Source organism: Miscanthus floridulus, chromosome 9 (assembly GCF_019320115.1).
Source record: "Miscanthus floridulus cultivar M001 chromosome 9, ASM1932011v1, whole genome shotgun sequence".
Classification (NCBI taxonomy): Eukaryota; Viridiplantae; Streptophyta; class Magnoliopsida; order Poales; family Poaceae; genus Miscanthus; species Miscanthus floridulus.
Genome location: NC_089588.1, coordinates 81,923,346 through 81,935,692, shown reverse-complemented (window position 1 = coordinate 81,935,692; position 12,347 = coordinate 81,923,346).

Sequence of the window (12,347 nt, the reverse complement as noted above, 5' to 3'; positions counted from 1 at the left end):
GAAGACGATGTACGGAGAGACTCTTGGGCAGTCGCGTAAACGCTCCCCAAAAACCTAATTGCCGATCCCCCGTGCAAGGTCCCGAACGACAAGGGCTTCGGAGGCACCTGCCTTCTCGCTCCTCCGTGCGCGCAGAGTTACGAGATGAGGAAAGCTATCGAACAACTGAACTCGTTTCTGGAATGTGCTCTCTCTTTTTAATTGGAGTTGGAAGAAAATAACAAGGGAAGCCGAGAAGCCTCGGAGGCATGGAGGCATGCGCCGGGAAGACCGAGAGACTCAGGTCGAGTGGGTGCTAAAAAATAACACACCACACCACGCCTGCCTACCTGCCTCGCCCCGGCCCGGCCCGGCCCGGCCCGGCTGGCGGCGGCAGCGCGCGCGCGCGTGTGGCACGCCCTTGTCCGTTTCTCAACTTCTCAAATTAGACGGATCCATTCCAATCATTTAAGTTGAGTCAACGTCCTTTTAACTTCCAATCCGGTACAAATAATAATACACACAATTACAAGCCATAGAGTTATTGATTTATTAGATATACAAATGGGCCTAGCCCATAATAAATCCAACAATCCCCACCAAACTCTAGGGTTTATAACTGTATAGTTCCAGAATCACAATTCTTTGATATACCAGTGTTTCGATGGAGACTGTTAAGTTGAACATCCATCTAGAACAAGAGTTTCACTCAGTCATAACTGAACAATGGACTATGCCTTGAATTGATAGTTTTGTGTGAGGTGAGATTCACTCAAGTCCTTTGCTGGTACTAGGTTGCAACAAGCATCCCCGCTGTTTGAAGCATATAAGTCACACTTCTATGCCTTTCATGAGTGTTGAGGGATAACCCAGGGCCCATAGACTGTGACCAGCAGTCTGACTCATATAGGTGTACTTCTCAAAAGATGTTCTGTAGTACAACATCTCATCTTTATTAGACTCTCGAAATACATTAAGGTAAACACCATCCTGCCTTACAGAAAGAAAGATATGCATCAGAGATAGGTTCATAGGGAACTTTCCTCTCAATCTACTTATAGCTTGTTTCACCACTCTACTTCACGGGATCTCCGATCACATAGAGCAGGTTACCACTACAGTAGACTTCACGTGGGTCTCATACCCATCTCTCTCGATGCACTTTCTATCACATTTCGTGACAGTCCCTTAGTGAATTGATCTGCCAGATTATTGGACGTGTGAACATAGTCCAACGTTATAACTCCGGAGGTTTTCAACTTTCTGACAGTCTTTAATCTTCTTTTAACATGCCTTGTGGACTTCATGTTATTCCTGGAACTGTTGACCTTTGTAATCACAGTCTGGTTGTCACAGTTCATTGAAATAGCCGGTATTGGTTTTTCAACTAACGGTAAATCCAACAGGAAATCACAAAGCCACTCGGCCTCAGCTCCAGCAGTGTCCAATGCAGTGAGTTCTGCTTTCATTGTAGACTTCGTTAAGATAGTCTGCTTGCAAGACTTCTAGGAAACAGCGCCACCTGCAAGCAGAAACACATATCCACTCGTGGCATACAGCTCATCAGCATCAGAAATCCAGTTGGCATCACAATAGCCTTCCAACACTTTTGGATGTCCAGTATAATGAATACCATAAGTTATAGTACCTTTCAGATAACGCAACACTCTCTCAAGAGCACGCCAGTGATCATCTCCCGGGTTTGACACAAACCGGCTCAGCTTGCTCACAGCATATGAGATGTCAGGCCTTGTCGCACTAGCAAGGTACATGAGTGAGCCAATGATCTGGGAGTATGTCAGTTGATCCCTTGCTATTCTTTGATTTTTCCTCAATAGCACGCTAGGATCATAAGGCGTGGGAGCAGGATCACAGTCACTAAAACCAAAGCGACTTAATACCTTTTCCACATAGTGGGACTGTAACAGAGTTACCCCACCATCACCTTCTCTAATAAGCTTGATGTTTAAAATAACATTAGCTTCTCCCAAATCTTTCATCTCAAAATTGCTCGACAGAAGTTTCTTTACTTCCATAATCACATTGAGATTTGATCCAAAGATCAGGATGTCATCAACATATAGGCACAGCATAACAGCTTCACCCCCACCATATCGATAATACACACACGTGTCAGCTTCATTCACAGAGAAACCGTTAGATGTTAAAGTATTATCAAACCTTTTATGCCATTGCTTTGGTGCTTGTTTTAGGCCATATAATGATTTTAACAACCTGCACACCTTGTTCTCTTGACCATCTACAATGAACCCTTCTGGCTGATCCATATAGATCTCCTCTTCTAACTCTCCATTCAGGAAAGCTGTCTTAACACCCATCTGATGAATGATAAGACCATAAGAGGTTGCCACGGCAATTAAGGTGCGAATTGTAGTCAATCGAGCAACTGGTGAATAGGTGTCAAAGAAATCTTCACCCTCTTTTTGGGTATATCCTTTGGCCACAAGCCTTGCCTTGTACCTCTCAATTGTACCATCAGGCCTAAGCTTTTTCTTGAAAATCCATTTGCAACCTATAGGTTGACAACCATAAGGACGGTCAACGACCTCCCAAGTTCCATTAGACATAATAGAATCCATCTCACTCCTTACTGCTTCCTTCCACAAGTCAGCATCAGGAGAAGAATATGCCTCTCTAATGGTGGTTGGTATGTCTTCCACAAGGTACACTAAATAGTCATCACCAAAGGATTTTGCAATCCTCTGTCTCTTGCTCTTTCGAGTGACTATAGTGTCATCCTCCTCAGGGATGTGCACATGAGAATCTTCAGTATGATCTGTTGGAATAGACAGTTCATGTTCATGGGGAATTATAGTCTCATGACTTGTTTCACTAGGTGTATTCTTCATTGGAAATTCATTCTCAAAAAATATAACGTCTCTAGATTCCATGATTGTATCAACATACATATCAGGAACTTCAGATTTTATAATTAAGAACCTATAACCAACGCTGTGAAATGCATAACCAAGGAAAATACAATCAATAGTTTTAGGCCCAAGTTTACATTTTTTGTTGATTGGCACGTTTACTTTAGCCAAGCAACCCCAAGTGCGTAAATATGAGAGATTTAATCTTCTCTTTTCCCATTCCTCAAATGGTGTGATCTCTTTGTTCTTTGTTGGAACTCTGTTCAGGACATGACATGCTGTCAAAATTGCCTCACCCCACCATTCCTTGGATAATCCCGCTGTACTCAACATGGCATTCACTAACTCTGTTAGAGTGCGGTTTTTCCTTTCAGCAATCCCATTAGATTGTGGTGAGAATGGCAGTGTCCTCTCATGAACAATACCATGTTCCACACAAAACTCATCGAAGACATTAGAGAAATATTCTCCACCTCTATCGGACCTTAACCACTTTATTTTCCTCTCAAGTTGGTTCTCAACTTTAGCTTTATAGGTCTTAAAATAATTAAACGCTTCATCTTTTGTTTTTAAGAGATACACATAGCAAAACCTAGTAGAGTCATCTATAAACGTGATAAAGTATCTTTTATTGCCTTTAGTCAAAATTCCATTCATTTCGCACAAATCAGAATGGACAAGTTCTAGAGGTGCTAAATTCCTCGCCTCAGCAACCTTGTGAGGCTTGCGGGGTTGTTTTGATTCAACACATACATGGCACTTAGACTTTTTGACCAAATTGAATTTAGGAATTAAATTTAGATTTGCTAACCGCATAAGACAACCAAAACTTGCATGACAGAAACGTGAATGCCATAAATCTGACTCATCAAAAATATTAACACAATTCATCATTTTATTACACACATCATGCAGTGATAAGCGGAACAAGCCTCCGCAATCATATCATTTACCAACAAAGGAACCATGTTTCGACACAACACATTTATTCGACTCTAGAACAATTTTGTAGCTATCTCGACATAGCATAGACGCACTAACAAGATTCTTCTTGATGGAGGGCACATGCTGCACGCTCTTCAATGGCACCGTATTTCCCAAAGTAAACTTCAGACTGACCGTACCAACACCAAGAACATGAGCACGTGACCCATTTCCCATCAACAAGGCGCCAGACCTCTCGACCTGGTAGGAAGAAAACAGAGAAACATCAGCACATACATGAATATTTGCACCACTATCCATCCACCACTCAGGTGAATTACATACTGAAAGAACAAATGGTAAAGAATTACCATACCCAGTTGCTCCTTCTCCAGTATCAGTAGTGACAACATTTGCTGATTTCTTTTCCTGCTTGAACTTGCGCTTAGGACACTCACTTGCCCAGTGCTGTTCACTGCCACAAACAAAGCAGCCTCCATCTCTTTTGTTGTTCTTCTTCTTTTTAAACTGTGCTGTTTGAACAGGCTTAGTTGTGTTCTCTTGCTTGTTCTGGTTTTTCTTCATTTTATACTTGCGGAATCCAGAGTTTCTCTTCTGTACCACATCAGCAGTAGAGGTCTCAACATTCTTTACATTGTCCTTTGCTCTCGCTCTCTCCTCAACATCAAGAGTACCAATGAGTTCTTCAACATTGAACTCCTGTCTCTTATGTTTGAGTGAGGTAGCAAAGTCCTTCCAAGAAGGTGGTAACTTGGCGATTATACCACCAGCCACAAACTTATCAGGTAAGACACATGGAAAGAGCTCAAGTTCCTTAGCTAGTGCCTGAATCTCATGAGCCTGTTCCACTACAGATCGGTTCTCAACCATCTTGTAGTCATACAGCTGTTCCATGAGATACAGCTCGCTACCAGCATCGGTAACTCCAAACTTTCCCACAAGTGCATCCCACAGCTCTTTCCCTGTAGAAAGGATGATATAGCTTTTCTGAAATTTTGGATCAAGTGCGCTAATCACTGCACCTCGAAAGAGGTTGTCATCAGTCTTAAACTTAGCCTCATCCTCAGGAGGCAAGTTAGCAGGTTTGCCATCAGAGATATGATAACATGACATTGCAGTGAGCCACAATTCCATCTTAGCTTTCCAAACCAAGAAGTTTTTACCATCAAAAGGATCAGGCTTTAACACAGCAGCAAAACCTCTGATAAAAAAATGCCTATATTTAGGTTTTTGGATTGTTAGAATAATAGGCAATTTCCATGTTATTTTAATTCCATAATTTAACAGCATGATGATGACATATAAAGAAATATTAATCATTAAAATCATGATATCGTTTATATCCATGGTGAAAATACATGCTAGATCATGTATCATGTGAAACATATGAAAAACAGAAACATGTGAACTTGATTCATAAATCATAACAGAGAGAAACTGGCATGATATACATCTCATATTTGCAACAACCATAAGGGTACATATGAAGCAACATGACTGTAACAATAAAGCATATGTGTAGAGCATAAATTTGACAGAAACAGACATAAGACAAGTCTGAACATATGGTGCTGTACTCGAGGAAGGAGACGTCGGTGATCGGGAAGAAGACTATGTACGGAGAGACTCTTGGGCAGTCGCGTAGACGCTCCCCAAAAACCTAATTGCGGGAAGCCTCGGAGGCATGCGCCGGGAAGACCGAGAGACTCAGGGAGATCAAGCGTCAGGTCGAGTGGGTGCTAAAATTAACACACCACGCCCGCCACGGCCCGAGCCCGGCCGGCGGCGGCGCGCGCGCGTGTGGCACGCCCTTATCCGTTTCTCAACTTCTCAAATTAGACGGATCCATTCCAATCATTTAAGTTGAGTCAACGTCCTTTTAACTTCCAATCCGGTACAAATAATAATACACACAATTACAAGTCATAGAGTTATTGATTTATTAGATATATAAATGGGCCTAGCCCATAATAAATCCAACATGGATGCCTGTATATGCAATGAAACTACTCTGGCCTATATATAATCATACTTTGTCTTATTGGTTCAGTTGCTAATTAGTAGCTTTTTCATTGCCCCTCCAATGTATGCAAAATATGAATCCCTTCTAGTGTATTGAAACGGAGACCTTCTACCACGTCGTTTACAGTCCTGATGCTGAAGAAATCGACCTGGGAGATCAGATCGAGAAGCGGGCGAATCATGTGATACATTCAGAGGTTGAATATCCTACTGCAGCTGCAGCCTTGGTGCTGTTTGGTTCGGCATTTTTGGCCCGTAACCAGTTAGCAGCGCTAATGGATTCCGTTGATTTTTGTTTGGTTGGTCCCGCCAGTAAACGGTCGCGGTGTAATCAGATGACGGCCTGTACAATTCCATTGTCCCTCCTTTGCGGGCGTTATCCGATCCGTAGGCGGCTGCAAGTCAATAAAAACTCGAACCAAACAAATACCGCTAATTTCCTTTCCCATGCAACGCGGTGCCGCCGTAACCGACTGCACTTACGTTGCCACCCCACCGACGCGACCAAACAGCACCAACCTTATTGGTACGTAACACTATCCGAGACGGCTTCTTCGTCGAGTGTCTCAAACTTTGCCGAGTGCTTTTTATCGAGCACTCGGCAAAGAGGTTGTTTGCCAAGTGCTAGAGAGAAAGCACTCAGCAAACAACTAGCACTCGGTAAAGAGGTTGTTTGCCTCGGCACTCGGCAAACAATAACACTCGGCGAAGAGGTGGTTTGCAGAGTGTCAGGATAAGGCACTCGGCAAAGGGCCGCCTCCGTTAATGGCCGGTAGACGCCGTTAATTCTTTGCCGAGTGTCTTATCTTGATACTCGGCAAAGAGGCACCTTTGCCGAGTGTTATTTTTTTGACACTCGACAAACCATATTTTTTTATCATTTTTTACCTCCAAACTTTTTCTACAGTCCTCATACAATACCTGGTACTCAATGTGGCACATTTCTCGAACTTTTTCTATATTTTTTAATTTATTTCATTTAATTAAATTTTCTTGGATAATTCAAATTATAACTGCTAGTCATTCGAATAATGGAAAAAAAATGAATGGAAAAATGATATTCATGTTATTTAGTATAATGTGAGGCCGTATCCAGGAACATACCACCAATTTCGAACATCTTGTTCACGAAACATGACCACGAACTTGCGGTCGAGTTGTTTTTAAATTCTATAAAAAGCAAACGAAGTCCGAAAATCATGAAACTGGTCAAGATGTCATGATATCATATGTGGAGGCTGTGATAAAAAATTGAGAAGGTTTCGCGTAAGTTGTCACGTACGATGCTTACAAACCGAAGAATCTCCGAAGAAGTTTCATGATTTCGTGAGGAGGGCGACGAGGTGGTAAGCATCGTACATGACAAACTTATGCGAAACCTCCACAATTTTTTATCACAGCCTCCACATATGATATCTTGACATCTTGACAAGTTTCATGATTTTCAGACTTCGTTTGCTTTTTATAGAATTTAAAAACAACTCGACCGCAATTTCGTGGTCATGTTTCGTGAACAAGATGTTCGAAATTGGTGGTCTGTTCCTAAATACGGCCTCACATTATACTAAATAACATGAATATCATTTTTCTAGTCATTTTTTTCATTATTCGAATGACTAGCATTTATAATTTGAATTATCCAAGAAAATTCAATTAAATGAAATAAATTAAAGAAATATAGAAAAAGTCCGAGAAATGTGCCACATTGGAACATGGAGTACCAGGTATTGTATGAGGACTGCAGAAAAAGTTTGGAGGTAAAAAATGATAAAAAAAATATAGTTGGTCGAGTGTCAAAAAATAACACTCGACAAAGGTGCCTCTTTGCCGAGTGTCAGGACTGCTGTCACTTGGCAAAGTTTTTTTAAAATTTTTTAAAAAACCCCATCTTTACCGAGTGCTAGACCGGTTGGTACTCGGCAAAGAATTTTAAAAATTTTAAAAATACTTTGCCGAGTGCCAGATCGGGGGCACTCGGCAAAGATTTTTTTTTTAAAAAAAACTCTTTGCCGAGAGCCAGGCCAGGTGGCACTCGGCAAAGAATTAAAAAAATTAAAAAAAAAACCTTTGTCGAGTGCCAGATCGGGGGCACTCGGCAAAGGGGGGATTTAACCCCGCCGGCTGGGCTGGCCCACACACACCACACACACGCACACACGCCCGCGCCAGCGCCACCCCCCCCCCCCCCCCCCCCCCCCCGCTCTGCGTGCTGCGCCGCCGTAGGAGGAGAAAGAGAGGAGGAGGAGAGGAGGAAGAAGGAGGAAGAGAAGGAGACCGCTGAAGCAATGGCGCCTTCGCATCCGGCCATCTCGATCGTCATTCTGTAGTGGTGAGCCCCTATGCCGTCTACGCCTGATGGATGTGGATGCATGAATAGATTAAGATGTCCTGGTTAGGGTGCCTTCATGGAAGCTGGTTATGGTGCATAGTTGCAAATATGAGGTTTAGCATGGATGGATTGTGGATGCATGGATTGATGTTTGTCATAAATTAATATAGCTTATGGAATATATTAGTAATGGGATACAAATCCTAAATTTGTAATCCCTGATCCTTGCTTATCCTGATTACGTCGTTAGGTGTTCCTTACATAATCTTGTGCTTGTCGGCCATCGTGTCGTTTGTTTTTTTGCAGGTTTTGGAAACCTCACCGTGCAGGGGAGGTCGTGCTGAAATTTTCTATTGACAGTTTTATGTTTCTTTTTTTTGCAGAGAAGAGCCCATCAGAGCGGAGTCGGAATACCTCGGCGACCCCGATCTCCTTCCTCGTCGCTGTGGGTCTGCCTGCACCACGTCGCCTCGCCACTGCACCGACCCGCCACGGCCCCGCTAGTCTGACTCCACCACCACCTTAGGTATAACCCCTCTTTCCGTATCATGGTCGTAGATCACGTAACCCAGTTAGGCGTCTCCCGTTCGAAAGAGATACGGTTGGAAATATGCAGATATTTCCATATCTAAAACCGTATCTATTTCGAATTATCCACATTTTTTTGATAGCCCGCGGATGCGTAGGTGGGGTTAGTTTCCATGGTCTACTCTAATCTGAGATAGAGTTTCGGCATCATCTCCCTTTTGTTCTCCAGATACACACTCTCCCTAGCAGGACGTGTATTTGGAGAACAGCGGGGAGGTGCTGCCAAAATTCTGTCTCGGATAGGAGTAGAGCATGGAAACTAACCACATATGACGTAGAGTTCTTTCAAGAAGAGGGACTAGAAGGGAGGTTTGAGATAGACTTAACCGAAGCGATCAGAATGGAAGTAGACAATGAAATGGTTATTGAAGAGGACGCGGGAGATGAGGTGTAAAATGTGAAGGACTTACAAATGCTTGAGCGATTACATTTAGACAATGACAATGGCAACATTGCTCATTCGGATAGTGTTGATTATTTCGACATGATTGATAGTGATGATGAGACTTATGATGCAGCTAATCCCGATCATGAAGATTATTTCTAATACATGTAATACTATTTTATTTTGTAATTATGTTTTTTTATTTTGCATCTCTTTCTAAGTACTTCTTGTTTATCTGTGCTTATTGGTTTACTCTTTTTAATTGCAGGTGATTGAACAAAGATGGTGGGCGGTGGGCTGAGGAAGCTAACGTCCTTATACCGAAGGACAAGCACCGCTGCACCGGGGGAGACTAGGAGGAGGAGCAGCCATAGGAGGGAGCCGTCGCCTGCGGCCTTGTCGCGTGAGGAGGAGGAGGAGCAGGTGCCCTAGGAGGACGCCGAGGGGCAGGAGGACGACGAGGAGGAGGCGACAACAGGGGGTTCCGTTTCCTCTAGTTCGTCGAGCGTCTACTTGCGAGGTCCCGCGAGCCTCCCTCGGCGACTGATACCTCGTGAGAGACGCCCGTTGATTTGACCCAAGGGGGAAAAGTAAGTAACTTTAGATGTTATCACTACTTTATATGATATGTTGAAAATCAAAATAGAAACTAATAATTTTTCTTAATCACTTAGGCAGGAACTGGATGATTGTGGTGAGTGGAGGTGCTCACACACGCTAAGTCAATGGCATCCTCGGTCTTCTGTGCTAGGAGCACTTCCCTGGCCTGGTGGAGTACGCCGGAGTGACGGGGCCGGCCTACTCGTTTGACCACTACGTCGCCGCCCTCGATGCTGCAGATCGGGCCTGTAGGGTATTCAACAACAAGGTGGAGCGGGTGAAGCAAGAGCTGTGGGTAAGTCCTCCTTGCACTACATTGCTCAATACATCGCATTCATTGGACATTCTTGAAATAATGAATGGATATATCGTGTTTGTATGCAGGATTTCTTTAGATGCCAGGACAGACATGAGGCTAGGGCGAATGCGGTGGCTACCAAATGCTACAAAAAACTCATCATGGACATGCATTACGAGGCGCGCATCTAGGCCGTCGTAACTTACCACGGGGCCGTCCTTGGAATGAAGGTCACCAAAAGGGACACAAGGAGCATGATGCTGACCTAGGACCAGTACCTGCAGGTAAATAGAGAACATTAATACTGATTCCTTTTGAGATTAAGTAGGCTTAATTTCATCTTCTGATATGTCATGTACTTGATGGCCTGTAGATGATTCCTTATTGGTGCGCCGCGCATCCCCAGTTCTGGGAACAGATGGTGGACAAGTGGTGCTCACGCGAGTGGGAGGAGACGCACAACTTGTGCCGGGAGCGGTGTTTGATGATGTCAGGTGTAGCACACCATCAAGGCAGTCGTAGCCTTAGCGGATACGCAGAAACATGGGTATGCGAATTCATTTATTTATTCTAACGCTCAATTCTACATGATTTCTAATCATCTTGCTGTTGTTCTCGCAGTCGACGTCACATGGTGGCCAGCCTTGCTCCATCTTCAAGGCATTTGCTATGGCCCACAAGGGCAAGGCGACGTCCGACATTGACTACAACCCAGAGATGGGCCCGAGGCGTACAACAATGCTACCGTCCACAACTATCTTAGTGAGTACACATCGATGGCAAGGGAGGTCCATGGGCCACAGTATGATCTGAGCACCGAGGACCTTGATGGAGAAGTCATAATGAGGGTGGGAGGAGGCAAGAAGCATGGGCGATATTGGATTGGCGATGGCGCAATCGACTCAGCCGCTACTCCCAGTCTCTCCTAGATTCGAGCAAGCAGCACGAGCAGGAGCCCGGCCATACGACCTCGGCACGACACTTCACACCACCGAGTGGAGGCACTAGAGGTTATCCCTAGTTTATTCATCGTTCACTGGTTTTTTCATAACTTTCCTTTGCATTATTGTAACATTGGGGTGAATATATTGTAGGCCTAGCTGGAACAAGAGAGGAGGATACGGGAGCAGATGCAGGCGAAGATGGAGAGGGTGGAGGCCGAGCGGGAGGCCGAGCAGCGGAGGATGGTGGAGATTCTTCAGTACATGCAAAGTCTTGGCGCCGCTATGGGTGTAGTTCCGCCCCCTTCGCTATTCGCTCCACCTCCACCTCCAACTCCTCACTATTCTACTCATGCGAGTATAAATGTTTTAGTTTGTTTGTTTATGCTTACGGTCAAATCTAGTGGAGTATGAAAGTTTTATTCATGTATGGTATATATTTATCTTGTCTCACACATACAATCTCTTCTTCTTTGTGCAGAATCAATCGGCGGCATTGAACGATCCTCATGCTTCAGTGAATCCTTTACCAAATCAGTGATGATACTTGTGGTTGTTAATGGTACTTCTATTTGCAATTATGGTTGACGATGATGGAGCACTTGGATTGCTTGTGACCTTATTTGTGATATATTGTGAGACATGTGACGTTTGTGATATATATGTGACATTTGTGATATATATGTGGTATTGGTGATATATATGTGCTGTTGATGATATATATGTGATGTTGGTGATGTTTGTTATATATATCTTCTATTTATTTGGATGGGATATAAAAAACAAATAAAAAAGCTATTTTCAGTCACTTTGCCGAGTGCAATGACCATGACACTCGGCAAAGTGACTACCTGGGAACTACATGTGAACATGCTTTGCCGAGTGCAATGGCCATTGCACTCGGCAAACATCACAGATTTGTCAAGTGCCACAGGCCAGACACTCGGCAAAGGTGGCATGTTTGCCGAGTGTCTTGTTGGCGGCACTCGACACAGTGGCCACCTTTGCCGAGTGTCTAAGTCAACGGCGCTCGGCAAATCTGGTACCTTTGCCGAGTGCTTGACCTTGACACTCGGCAAAGCCGCCGTCACTGCCACTTTTCTTTGTCGAGTGTCAGATTGCCTTTGCCGAGTGTCCGATAAAGTGCACTCAGCAAAGAAGTCTTTGCCGACAAACTGTTTACCGAGCACTCGGCAGGCTTTGCCGAGTGTATATCGGCCTTTGCCGAGTGCCTCAGGTACTCGGCAAAGAAGCCGCCTCCGGTAGTGTAATATATATGCCTGTTACAATTCCCTGTTTTCTAGTACCAATTCTTACTTGCTGTTTGCTACTAACTTTTTCCCACCGATTTTGAAGTGTATTGGAAAGG